At 40.9% G+C, this 15021-nt stretch overlaps 1 protein-coding gene across 2 annotated transcripts in view; it reads right to left on the reverse strand.

The window, feature by feature from the left end:
* Snrk (SNF related kinase) overlaps positions 1 to 15021 on the reverse strand; it is a 152893-nt gene that overhangs the window by 56408 nt on the left and 81464 nt on the right. The window lies entirely within an intron of this gene.

Consider the following 15021-nt stretch of genomic DNA (forward strand, 5'->3'; position numbering starts at 1 on the left):
TATAAATAAGTGGATATACAAATCAGTAACATAGTAGTTTACTAATGATAGCATTAACGTGAAGTAAGAAAAAATTAAGATTGGTAAACATGAGAGGTGACAATAAGGTTACCGACTAGTTTCTAAAATAAATAAGCTAATTTCAGAGTTTATACTTTTAGAATAGAATACTCTTTAACTGCATTATAAAATATATACAATTAATCCCATCATGGCATGGTGATGCCAAGGGGCATCACAAAGGGCTTACAAACACATATATAATTGAATAATTACATTAAACTAAAACAAACACAAATATTGGAATTTAGATATTATACAGGCACATTCCTATAAGTTCTTATGGAGAACAGCAACATTGTATACTATTAATAACAGTCCAGAGCTAGACAAGCATGGTCAACCAGGATCACAGGTGAAGGTAGTGACAGGCATCTCAAAGACGTCTGTGGTGGTCGCAGGTGTCACTACTGGCAGGTAAAAGTGCAGGTAGCTGGGAAACGGCAGTCTAAATTTTTAGTGTTGCAAGAATTTCCTCTCTGTACTTCTTGTTGTCTACCACTTCTTGGTGGTTACCACTGATCTGCTGGAGTAAGGACATTTGATTAGGTAGGAATCTACCGGTGAGTCACAGCCAGTTATAGTTTGCTAGTAGCTGTGCTGAAGACCAGAGATAAGGGAAAGGGATTCGCCAAGAGCACTGATCCCAGAAGTTAAGTTCTGATATTTTACCTGTGGCCAGTGGTATGCAGGTAAATTTTTAACATCTGGCTAAAAATGTGTATATATATATTTATTGCAAATTTTACTGATTTATAATTTTGAATACAAAAATTTCCAACAATAATAAAATATTCATTTTTTTTTTATTATAATTTCCATATAGCCAACTGATTGTCACAAAATGTTTTTGCTGACTTTTGCCGAGCTCTTGTATCTATAGCCAATCTATGATTGTGATTCCACCATGATTTGACAAATGGAGTTGCATCTCTAAATTTATCGTCATTAAATCTGGTATGTGAAGATATAACAATTCTAGAAATGCAAAATATTTGACAGACGTTGAGCACGAGAATGTCATTACCTTAAGTAGAAGCAGCCAATGCAAAGTTAAGCAGATGTTTGTTGGAAATAATATCTGTAAAATTGTTAGTTGAGATAATCCCTACATAGGCTGCAGTGAAGGGAAGGGGCAGGGAAAGGAAGCACAAAAAAGTGCCGAAATAAGTGCACCCCAGCTAGATTTTCTGTGTCACCATATACAAGCTTGTCACCTAAATGCCTCTTTCCATAGTGGATTGAAGTGAATGGTTCTCTACAGTTTATAGCTATTATTGGTTTAAAAACTATCTCACAAAATTCTTTAAAATTTAACAATCAGCTTGCACAAGCCAGCTCCAGCACACCATTGCCTGTGGCCATCTTGATCATGAATAGTAGCGTTCTTTTTCTGATGTAGGATCACACCTGTATAGTTGAAGGGCATCTGCTCACTGCATTGGTCTGAGAACTGGGGGACGGAGGAGTCTGAAGTTGGCCCAACTTAACAGTCACAATTCCAAGACAGATTCTTTTAAGGTTGAATTCGCAAGTGAGATCTATATCTCCGAGACATATAGGACGACTGGGTATAGATTGGATAAATTGTATCCAATCTATACCCATTTCTATTTTTATTCATTCTTCATTTATTTATTTTCATCTATTTTTAGGGAATGGGTCATTAGGGGGAGGGGGAGCAGCTGCTGTGGATCCAGCATAGAGAAATCAGTTTCTAGAGTATGATTTCTCTATTTGACTCCAAGCACGTTAACTTCATACTCTTCTGAATCATGAGTTTAACATGCTTGGTGAACGAGAGATTGGAGTCAAATACAATCCCATATCTTTGTGTTTGAACACTTGGAACTGAGGAGCAATTGGGCAAAGGCTCCAGTGTTGTTGGGGTGCCATTTAATGAGTAAATTCTTGTGCTAATTTCAAAGGATTGATTTGGAGATTAAAGGCATTGAGGTAGTCAGCTATGTTTTGTAGTTTCCTGTTGATGTGCCAAATGGTTTTGGCAGGCGATATCAAGTAAGGAGCTTGACATCAGCATACGTGATCCAATTACATTTATTGTCCACAAATGACACAATGACTACTGTGAAGAGAACACTGGACAGGACCCCACCTTGAGGCACGCTGCAATCATATCACATGTTATGGTCTTTGTTCTGACCTTTAGGACTAGGGTCCTCTTGGTTAGGATTGATTCTAGGAACTAGGGAACATCACCATGGAAATGGGAGTAGCTTTCTAAGAGGTATAGCAGTTGGAGTATACAGATGGCATCAAATGCAGAGTGAGCATCAAAATTGACAGCTCCTGTCTCTGTTCTAAGGTTTCTAAGATGTTCAGTGTCATTGTTGCCTGATTAGTTATAGTTGACCTGCCTGAGATCCCGTACGGTATTTGCTCAAGACTGTCACTGAGAATTGGGAGAGTGATGGACAGTAGCAGTGCTTTCTTCAGAATTTTTAGTAATAGTAATACCGAGGTGCAGACAATGGGCCTGTGTTGGCTTGGGAGAGTTCAGTGTTTGTTCCTAGGAATCGGCTGGACAAGGTATCTGTTACACTGTGGTGGAAAGCAGTGATTTTCAAGGCATCTGTTATATAGGAGCTATTGTGGAGCAGATCGATGATGAGAACACTTAAGCATTCGATGATCAATTGAGAGGGAGAATATTAACAGCCTATATTAGTTGTTGCTTGGAAATTCAAAGTAGCAAGAGCATCAGTGGGGGTGAGAGAGTGACTGAGGACTGGTAGAGCTGAAGGCTGCTTAGAAAATCTGGCAACAGAATTTAGCCACTTATCCAGGTCAATGTTCCTGAAAGAACTAGACTGTTTTGTAAAATGGCTTTCCCTTTTTTAGGGTTATTTCAAGGTCTGGCTTAACTGCTGCTGATTTGTTTCTGTTGAATTTGGCCCTAGCCCTGGAGAGTGCATTGTAACCTTGCACATTGCCAGGAACTTTCCATTTGGCGTGCAGTGATTGTGTGGAGTGGAAACTTTGGTTCAGTTGGAGAGTCCACTATGCTCTGGAGGACAGGGGGGGGGGATTGGTCTTTATAGTGGTGTGAAGGGCAACAGTATTGATCCATTTGGTCATTAGGTCAACTGCGAGGGTCAGTTTGCATCCATTTTCTTTCTTAAACCTAGAAAATCTACTATAATACCAAATTTTTCATTCTACCATTTTGTTTCAAGATAACACAAGAACAATCCATATATGCATTTTGAGGAATACATATATGCATTTTATGTGATGATATGCACATATCTTAAGGTTCCTTTATGATGCCCAAGGAGCCTTCTAATGTTGGAAAGATGTGATAAGGAGAAAAAAGTTTTAAATGAAAGGAAAGCTAATTCCTGAACAAATTTACATAACTTTAAGGGATGTGTCAGGATAGAAAACAACACAAAAACATTTAGTTTGAACTGTGTCTACAGTAATGTCAGAAGTGTTGTCACTAAAATAAATGAGTATGAATTTCTGGTTAGGGCAGCTAGCATAAACATAATTGGGCTAACAGAAACCTGGTTGACTGAGAAACAGGAAACAGTGAGTTTAACTATGACATGAATAATGTATTTAGGAAGGAACAATTCAGGAGAATACTTTAGTTTCAAGTTACTTGTCAAAACTGCCCTGTGTGCAACAAAAGCATTCCCAGATTTCAAACTAACACTTATGTTAGCATTAAGTCTATATGGTGAGAGACAGTAGGAAGCAAATGAAAAATGAGGGTGGATGCATGTTTTAGCCCTGAATAATGTGAAAACTATGTTGAGGGCCCTATAAGCAGATGGAACGGGTAAGTAAACGTAGATGCCTTATGCTTACATTTAGACAATATAATTAAATTTTTTTTTTTAATCAACTTGATAACTGCTATCTATATTAGAATTACAAAGAAAGTACTGGGAAAGAATATTCTGGACCTCATTGCACTTGTGACCCCCGCCGACCAGGCTAGCCGGGTGGGTAAAGTGCCTGCCTGGCAACCCAAAGGTCGCGGGTTCGATTCCAGCCCCGGGCTTGGATCAAAGTACTGCAAAAACTTTGGGTATGGCCACAGAAGCCTATGCACCAACAACTACAAAAAAAAAAAAAAAAAAACTTGTGACCCTGATAGTACTGCAGGACTGATAGCAGAGGAACTCTTAGCTGAGCTTTCATGTGATGATGATGGAGGGGGGGGGGGGATGACCTTCCTGAAATTAAAACCGCTACCTTCACTTTTAACAGTAAGAGCAGAGGTTTTAATTTCAGGGAGAAGAACTATAATAGCCTAAAATGCTACATGGTCTCTACCTTGATACCTTTCACTACCTTGTTGTCTCTTAGGATTGCAAAGTAATAAAAATACAGGCAAATTATGATGGGGGGGGGAATATAAAATGTAAACTGAGGATATCAATGTGGGAGAATAAGAAACTGGCTAGCACTGTAAATTCGGCATTAGGAAAATTACAGAGAAATTGTTTACTAGAAAAACTTTTGAGCCTTGAGGTAGATTGTATATATCCAGTTATTTTAAAGGAAGCTGCAAAGAATGCACTAAACCATTAAGGTTAAATTATGAGGGCTTCAATAGGCTCAATAGCATATTGGAAAAGAGCCAGGGTATTGTAAAAAGGATAGATGGAACAGGACCAGGGTATGTCTGCCAGGGGCAAAGGTTGATGACGTTGTAGAGCAGATATCATCTTTTAAGGGCACAAAAGGTGATATAGTTGATATCATTAGTACTTGATATCATTAGTACACGTTGGCACTAATGATATCAAGAGTATGAGACCGGCAGAATTGCTTAACAAGTACAGGTCACTGTTGAAAAAGAGCCGTGAAACAAGGTTGAATTTGAAAGTGTCTGCAATTCTGCCCAGACAAGATAGGAGGGAGGCTCAAGGGGTAGAATTTTTTTCAGCCTGGACTGTACTTGTTAACAGGAGAAAATGCTTCTACAGGGATGGGATACACTTAAATAGAAAGAGTGCAAGAATATTTTCTGATGCTATCGAGGCAGTGTTAGGTGGGTCGGAAAACTGCTAGCTTGGGGGGATACAAAGACGAATAGATTAACAGTAGCCACTGGCAGAGGTGAAAGAGATTCTTGCACTGCTTCTATTGGAATGAGCAGAAGCCTGAAAAACAAGATTCAGGATATTATAGAGACTGCTCGGAGTCATTGCGGTACAAGTAAACACATGGGTTGTGTTAGGGTACCTAATAATAGAAATAGGTGCATGTATACTTGCGTGTACACCAATGCTAGGAGTTTAGTAAATAAATTTGATGAATTTGAGGTATTGCTCAAAACATCAAAGGCAGATATTGTTGGGATATCAGAGACTTGGTGTCACAGAGATATAAGGAATGCAGAACTGGCATTTGGGGAGTACAACATCTACAGAAAGGATAGACTGGATAGGAAGGGAGGAGGGGTTATGCTATTAGTTAAGAAATACATAAAATCCAAGGAAGTGAAGCCAGTAGACATCGCTGGACAGTGCAGTGTCGGGTCAGTTTGGTGTGACATAAGCATTGGGAGATCAAAATTGAGAGTAAAAGTGTGCTATAGGCCTAATGACTCTGATGAGTATAATAAGGAACTGTACAGGGAAATAGAGTGGGCCAGTAAATCAGAGAGCCTTATAATGGGAGATTTTAATTTCCCAGATATTGACTGGAGTTTGGGGGCTGGTCACTCACACAGTAGCAAGGCTTTTGTGGATTTATTTTGTGGATATCCCTCCCAATTAGAGGGAGTAATACTCTTGATTTGATTATCGGTAGTGATTCTTCATGCATTAGGAATCTGCAGATAAAGGAATCACTAGGTGGCAGTGATCACAGTGTGCTGAAGTGGAATTTACTGAAAGAGGCGACTACCATTAGGGGTAAAGGGAAGGGTTATTGCTTTCGTAAAGGCGACTACGATGGACCGAGACAGTATTTAAATTCTATACAGTGGGACCAACTGATGATGTTATCAACAGCAAATTCAAAATGGGAAGCATTCAAAGAACTTATCTTGGAAGCTACTAGGCTTTACATACCAACTAAGAAATATTGTTCAAGGTTTAGGCCAAAATGGATGTCAGATGAACTAATGAGGCATATGGCAGAGAAGAAACATGCATTGGATACATACAAATTAACACATGACACAGAAGCCTATGATAGATACAAGTTGATCTGTAACCAAGTTACCAAGGAGGCTAGGCAGGCGAAGGCAGATTACGAGAAATCCTTGGCAAGGGATGCAAAGAAAAACAGCAAAGAGTTCTTTACTTATGTAAACTCTAGAAGGAAGGGGATGAATCAGATTGGTCCACTTGATATTGATGGGTCAACTGTTGATGATCCTGCTCAGGGGTAGCTAACAAACTAAATGAATATTTTGCATCGACATTCACACATGAGGAGTTATTCAGCAAGGGGAATGCCAGAGGTGTATTCAACTCCAGTAAGCTACAGAATCTTGAAATAACTGGGAGTAAAGTGGAGGAGAAACTGTTGAAGATAAACACAAGAAAGGCACCCGGGGTGGATGGGATATATCCAGTTATATTAAAGGAGGCAGCAAAGGAGGTAAGCAAACCCTTAGCCATAATTATGAGAGCCTCCTTGGACTCAGGGGAGGTACCCATAGACTGGAAATGTGCAAATGTGACCCCAATTCACAAAGGAGGATCAAAGGCTGACACAAGTAATTATAGACCTGTGGGCTTAACTTCTGTTCCCGGAAAATTAATGGAGGCACTGGTTAAAGAAGCACTGCAGGATCATTTAGACAAGACTTCAGTTATAGCTCAGACACAGCATGGTTTTGTTAAGGGGAAGTCTTGCCTGACCAACTTGATTGGATACTATGATGCAGTCACAAAAGAACTGGATGCAGGGAATAACTTTGATATTATATACTTGGATCTTAGAAAGGCTTTTGATACTGTGCACATGGAAGACTGCTGCACAAATTGGAGCAGTGTGGCATTGGAGGCAAATTGCTGCTATGGATAAAGGGGTGGTTGAGGGGGAGAAGACAGAGAGTGGTAATCAATGGACACTGCTCATCGTGGACTAATGTTATTAGTGGAGTCCCTCAGGGCTCAGTGTTGGGTCCATTATTGTTTTCTGTATTTATAAATGATATTGATGATGGTATATCAAGCTTAATGTCCAAGTTTGCAGATGATACAAAGGTTGGCAGGGTTGTCAAGGACACTACTGACACTATGCTGCTGCAACAGGATCTGGAAAGGTTGAGCAGATGGGCTGAGAGGTGGCAAATGAAGTTTAACATTGACAAATGTAAAGTACTACACATGGGAAACAGCAACCCCAGAGCAACGTATCAACTCTGTGGTACTACACTGACAGTGGTAGAGAATGAAAGGGACTTGGGGGTGATTGTGCAGGCAGATATGAAGTTCTCTGAACAGTGCAGAAGGGCTGCAAGAGTAGCTCATGGAGTATTGTCAATGATATACAGGAATTTTTCCAGCAGGGATAAGGAGGTGATTATTCCATTGTATAAGGCAATGGTCAGGCCACACCTAGAGTACTGTATACAGGTCTGGAGGCCTCATTTCAAGAAGGATGTAGAGCTGCTGGAACGAGTACAGAGAAGGGCAACAAGATTAGTGAATGGAACAAAGGGGTGCTCTTACGAAGAAAGGCTTAAGTTTCGCAAATTACAGCGTCTGGAGACTAGGCACCAGCGAGGTGATCTGATAGAGGTGTATAAAGCCTTGAATGGTTTAAGCATGCTCAATGCTGATGGGATTCTTCCTCTAGCTCAGAAAATTCACCTGAGAGGGCATAAATTCAAATTGAGGAAAGACAGATGTAGGATAGACGTGCGGAAATTTGCCTTTAGCCAGCGGGTGGTTGGTTGGTGGAACAGACTGCCATCCCTTGTGGTGGAGGTTGATAGCCTAAATAAGTTTAAGGCTCAGCTGGACAGGTATTTTGAACGAACAGAGGGGTGAAGTGGAAGTGGGTTTTTTTTTTTTTTTTGGCTGATGCTGCATAAGCTTGCTTTCTTGCATCAAATGCCTCTACTAATGCTAATGCTAATCATTACTTAGCAGCTGGCCTCTTAGCTGGGAATCAGTTTGGATTTAAACCGGGATCCTCCACAACAGAAGCCCTCAGAAACCTACTTAACAAGGTCAAAGAATGTGACAACAAGTATTTCCTTGTAATATCAATTGACTTTGCCGAGGTGTTCGACTCACTCTGGTGGCCGAGTGTCCTGGGCAGACTCAGGGAACCTAAAGTACCCATCAACCTCTATAAAGTCATAGAAACCTATCTCTCACAAAGAAAAATTGAGATAAACACTCCATATAAAAAGATCGCAAGAACAGTACACACGCAAAGATGTCCACAGGGGGTCTATATTTGGCCCACTACTCTGGAACTTGGTATTTGTTGAGTTCTTGAGATGGACTTAGGACAGTGGGGGTACAGGCCTTTACAGATTACCCGATGTTGACAGTGCAAACTCCAGAGCCCAACTGGAAATCGGAGCTAATCAGGCCCTGCAGATACTTCAACAGTGGGCCAAGAAGAATTTCTTAACAATGTCACCGACAAAGACATCACCAACGCTGCTTAAAGGAACCCTGCAACTGAGATTCCCCCCCCCCCCAGATTAAGATTTATGGGACAACTATCAAGTTCGCCAGTCAACTAAAATACCTGGGTGTCATACTAGACAATAACTTATCCTTCCAACCACATCTCAAATTCCTAAGACAAAAGATCAGAAACTACTCTGCCATGGTATTTGTTTATATGGTTTTAAGGAGCATTAACAACCAAGGCCATATTGCTCCAGGGATATGCGGTGGTCATTCCCTGACCTTCCTGCATCCTCCGTATTTGGTGGTCACGGGCTCGAACCCCGGTCTAATCAAGAAGCGTGTGCTATGCAATGCTGCTCCTGGCTACGGAGGCGCCCTGCCATGGTAGCTAGGGTCACAAGGCAAGACTGGGACTCAAAAAGCATACCCTAGCCTTAGACTAGAAGACAACCTTCCTCCCAATAATTACATATGCTTCAGCAATTTGGTATGAAAAAACTGCCTTGGTCAAAAATAAGAGAACCCTGGATGTAATTCAATGCACCATCTTGCTCATTACCACCCATGCCTGCAGAACAGTGAATACCACCGCGCTGCAGGTGATAGCAGCAGTACTTCCACTTGATCTTGAAATCGCAAGGACAGGACTCCTCTACTACTTATCTAAGGTAATAACCACCACTTCCTTGGAATTTACAATAGACCCAACAAACAACAACAAGGCAGAAAAGATCCGGCTCAGTCTCACCTGCTGCAGGTGTGGCAGGGCAGGTGGGCAGAAACAACCAAAGGAGCCATCACCCACAAGTTCTTGCGGCAACTTGAAAAAAATTTATCCAAAATTGCCTACTTGGTTCTTTCCGGGGTTGCAAATAACGTACTTGCTAACTGGACACAGCCCTTTCAACGCAAAGTTAATGGACTTCACCCTCGTAGAGGACCCATACTGTACATGCGGAAAGATCGAAACCTGGCTGTACGACTTTCCTCAATATGAGGATCTCAGGTGCATTCTAATCACGAGTACAAGATACCTGCCCAAAGGGCAAGAGTTTCACCTACTGGATTCAGAGGAGGAATACAGAGCCCTGACCAGCTTCACTCAAGAATTCTTCTCAAGAAGGAAAATGCTAAATGCAATACACTAGGAGTGAAAGACGACCAGCCAGATAACAAATCAAAACATCCTTTCGGACAAACCCTGGAATGATTATGCGGAAGATACTAGCTGTCTTGCCAAGGAATAGTGACGGTGCACTTCCTACAATGATACGAACCAAAACTAGAACCAAGAAACCTTGCCTATGTACCAACAAATGTGAGACCTAAGTGAAACTGATAAATGTACTAACTGAAGATAGAGAACCAAAAAGCCATCTAACCTCGACGGGACACTGTCCCACGAAAGACTCTACTACCGGACATGATCTTATATGACTACACTACGACTGCTGCAGCCTCGCTGCCATGTAGCCAAATGGTGATCTGTACCAGCTCTCTTGCCAGTTATCTTTTTTCCTCTCCCCGGCAGGGGGAGTAAGAGATGGTCTTCCTGTTTCCTCCCTCCCCTGCCACCCCTATACACTTCGCCTCGTGAGGAATGGGCATGCCATACTGACCACCTGGGATTGCCTTCTCTAACTCCATATTTCTGTCTTTTCCCCCAGTCTTCAGTCTCCCCCATACTCCGACTAATACGACAGCGTAAACCCCACACAGCTAATCAAAATTAACGATTTCTAAATTGAAACCTCAACAACATAACTTTTTCTAAACTTAACTGTCCCCCGTTTGTATATATTTTTTTAGGTCCTTGCCACTGAAATCTCAGGAAATTAGGTGGCAGGACCTACCAGAGTGAAAACTTAAAATTACATGGTACCTAGTCTGCCTCCAGCAGGGGTCTAATGGCTAAATGGCCAGAGGAACAACGATACATACCACTATATCTCTAGCCTTTACAGTGAACTGTTACACCTACAACAAAAGCAACGCGGATACGGATGCCATTAGACACGAAACCCCTGGTACAATTAGATACAAACATGCTTTACATCAGTTGGTCCAACTTTACAGAATTTAAAAACTGTCTAAGACCACCATAGTCACTTTTATGAAAGCAAAAGCACCTCCCTTTACCCCTGATGGTAGTTACATCTTTAAGTAAATCTCACATTAGTACACTATGATCACTGCCAACATGGTTCCTTTAACTGCAGAAAAAGGTAATGATGAATAATAACTGCTAATAATCAGATCGAGGGTATTACTCCCTCTGGTTGCCTCTCGAACATGCTGCAGTAGAAAACAATCATCCAATAAATCCACAAAATCTTGCTAGAGTGCAAGTTACAAACCCATAAGTTCCATTCAACATTTAGGAAGTTAAAAATCTCCCATTTTAAGACATTCTTATTTACTGGCCCACTATTTCTGTGTACAGTTTTTTGTTGTACTCATTGGAGACATCAGGCCTATAACACACTTCTACTGCTCTCAATTTCGCTTTCCCAGTGCTTATGTCACACCAAACTGATTCAACCTTGCACCATCTACCAATGTTAACTGAATGCACTGCCTTAGATTTTACGTGTTTCTTAACTAACAGCATAGTCCCTCCTCCTTGCTATCCTGTCGACCCTTTCTTTACACATTGTACTCCCCAAATTCCAATTCTGCATTCCTTATATCTGTGTAACACCATGCCTCTCATATCCCAACAATACTACCTTTGATGTTGTGACCAGAACTTCAAAAATCATCAAATTTATTTAAGATACTCCTATCATTGGTGTATGTGCAAGTATACAAGCACTCTTTCTTACTATTAGTTACCCTAACACAGCCCATGTATTTACTTGTTCCATGATGACTCGCAGCAGTTCATGAAATCCCCAGCACCCTGCTTTCCAGGATCTTGCTCATTCCAATAGCAGCATTGCAAGAATCGTTTTCTCTCTGCCTGCAACTACTGTTAATTTATTAATCTACTGGCAGTTTTCTGACCCACCTAACACTGCCTCGATAGCATCAGCAAATATTCTTGCACCCTTTCTATTTAAGAGTATCCGATCCTTGTAGAAGCAGTCTCTCCTGTTAACAAATCAGCTGAGAAAAATTCTACCCGACAAACCTTACACAAATCTTTCCAGGACCGAATTGAATGACAAGACTCTCATCATATACTCCGTCCTATCGTGTCTGGGGAGAATTTTTTTTATTGAAACCCCAAACACGAGATGTATTAGGACCTACAGTACTTAGTATACCATGCTTGGGTTGGAGGTTGAGAAGACGAAAGAAAATATTTGTTGCCATTGGACTTTAACTTCCGCAGACTGTAATTTTCAGGAAATACATTCCAGAAAACGACAGTTGAATGAATAAACGAGGAAGATGAAAAGTTGGGTCTGTGAGTTTGAAGTTGGATAGCAAATGGATGTTGGCTGGTGGCAGCATGTATTTGGACTGTTTTGAAAGAGAGAACAGGAATTATAGAAACCAATTCAGAAGAACAGTGCCCATGGAAGTATCTGTAGAAAAGGCATGCAGCAGAAACAGTACATCTATGAGACAGTGAGTGGAGAGACTGTTAGAGATGAGTCATTAATTAACCTAACTGACCTCTTCTGAATGGAATCTAGAAGCTCGAGAGAGGTTTTGGGGACACCGCCCCAGATGTGGGAACAATATTCCATGGTAGGGCGGATTTGTGATTTGTTTGAACAGGTGTTTAGAAGAAAAGTAATGCTGAGAGTGAAAGAGAAAACCAAGTTTTTTAGATGCAGAGGAAGCAGTATTTGTAAGTAAAGTGCTTGTGCTAAGAGAGATTAGAAGTCATGGTAATCCCCCAAAAGAGATATATCATCTTGCCTAGAAATTGGAGTGTCACCAAAGATAAGCATACGAGCAGAAGAATCCTTTTTGCGAGATATAAGACAAGACTGAGTTTTAGAAGGATTGAAATCAACTAAGTTGTCTTTGCCCACTGGAGAATTACCTGGAGATCGGCATTTAAGAAATTGGTAGCAGATATTTGAGAAGTTGAAGTTGATTGAGCAGAGCAAGGTTTCTCAAAATGGAAAGTGGAATGCAATGTGCTATCACTGGCAAAACTATGGATAGGATTTCCAGTCAATGGAAGGTCATTAATATACAAGAGGAAAAGAGTGGGGGAAAGAACTGAACCTTGGAGGGACACCAGTATTGGTGGAGAAGTTAGAGGACAGAGAGCCATCTACCATCACCCTTAGTGGGCGATCAGAGAGAAAACTGGATTACCAATTACAAAAAACAGTTGGCAAACCATAAGATGGAAGCCTGTTTGGAAGACCTTTATGACAAACACGATCGAAAGCCTTTGAGATGTCAGGAGCAACTGCTTATGTTTCACCGAACATATTTGTGGACATTGAATTTGTCCATAAATGGGTAACGTAAGCCAGAATAGTACCGGTGGATCGACCCTGATGGAATCCATACTGGCGATCGTTGATCAGACGGAAGGTTTCTAGGTAGTTTAAGAGTTGGCAGTTAATTGATTTCTCCATTACTTTAGAAAGAGTAGAAGTAATTGCAATGGGACGATAATTGGATGAGAGTGATTTCTCACCCTTTTTAGGAACTGGGTGGATGTGAGCAAATTTCCAAGCAGAAGAAAAAACTCCTTTGGAATAAGAAAGTGAAAAAAGGTGGCAAAGAATAGGAGTAAGTTCAGGAGTACAGATTTTGAGAACAAGTGGAGAAATACCATCAGGACCTGGAGCTTTCTTAGCATCAAGATTCATCAAAATCCTTCTGACATCCTTTTGACGGAAGACCACGGGATACATTGAATGGAGTGTGTTGGGAATGGTGGGAGGTGTTTTACCAAGATCATTAATACATGAGTTGGAAGAAAAATGGAATGCTAGCAGATCAGCTTTATCCTTGGCTAAAGTGACAACAGAACCATCTGGTTTGGACAAAGTGGGAGCAGAGATGGGCAAAAGTTCGGGCCAATAGCTTTGGCAAGAGACCAGAATGCTCGGCTACCATTAGGGCAAGAAGCAAGTTTTCTACTCTTAGCCTGTTCAAAATATACTTTGGACTGATTAATAACTCCTTTACAATTGTTGTGAGGTTTGGTGTAGGCAAAAAATGAAACTGAAGAATTACGATATGCAACATTCTTCTCTTGAACAGCCTTAGCACATTTATTGGAAAACCAAGGTTTAGATAAAGGATGAGATTTTAAAGTGGAGTGTGGAATAAAGGATTCCATTCCTACACGAATAATTTCACTGAAACGATCTGGCAAACGCTGACATCAGAAGTTTTGAAACAGTAATCTGACCAAGGAAAAGAAGAAAAGAAATCTTGTAGATCATCCCATTTTGAATCCTTGTAATGCCAAACACAAGGTTGGGAATAGCCGTAAGATAAAGGATCCGCTGGAAAAGAGACAATCACCAAGGACCATTCACTTTGACCGTGTACTTAGAAGGGTTGTTTGTGGGAAAAAGATCAAGCTTGTTGGCTGTATTGTTAGGATTGTCCGAAATTCTGGTAGGTAAATGAACAATCTGTGTGAGGTCATTAGTAATTGCAAAAGCCTCAGCATCTCGACGGTTGGGTTGATGTGACTAGAAAACGGAAGTCAGCTGGAGTTGTGAACATTAAAATAACCAGGAAAATTACCTCACTGTTAGGAAAGTTGGACTGGAGAAAGTAGAGCTGCAAAGAGAGGAAGTCAAAGAGCTCCAAGTGATTAGTGGAATTGGGAGAACAGTAGAGACAGATGAATTTGACACAATGAGGTGAGGAGATTTTAAGCCAAAGAAGATCGAAAAGAGGAGATTCCAAATTACCAACTCTCTGACAGGGAATATCGGAACACACATATGCTCAACTACCACCTTTGTGGGAAAAGAATCATACAGCGAATAATTTGGGCATCTGAGATGAGCAGTAGATGAATCAACCGATAACTGAGATTCTGTCAGAAAAAGTACATGGGGTTTGGCAGACTGCAAGTGAAAATGGACATCGTTGAGATTAGAACTGAGACCACGTATATTTGTGAAATGAACTAGGAAGTGTTTGGAAGGTTTGGATCTTTTCACAGATAAGCTTGCTCTATTAGTTTGACAATTCATGGTGTATTCAACAGTAAGAAAAAGTGAGTGGGACATGCTGTATGAAGAAATGAAATTTTTGGATGTGGCATACACATGGTAAGAATATACCCAGATCCTTGACATAACATGGTCTTGACAATGCCCCCCCCCCTGCATACACACTATTCGGACTCCCTACGGTCACTATTTGGCAGAGTAGAGGTAGCAATATTATACACTAGCTGATCTGGAAGCCTCCTAGAGAGTTACCA

Source organism: Mastigoproctus giganteus, chromosome 4 (assembly GCF_048544385.1).
Source record: "Mastigoproctus giganteus isolate SK-2022 chromosome 4, ASM4854438v1, whole genome shotgun sequence".
Classification (NCBI taxonomy): domain Eukaryota; kingdom Metazoa; phylum Arthropoda; class Arachnida; order Uropygi; family Thelyphonidae; genus Mastigoproctus; species Mastigoproctus giganteus.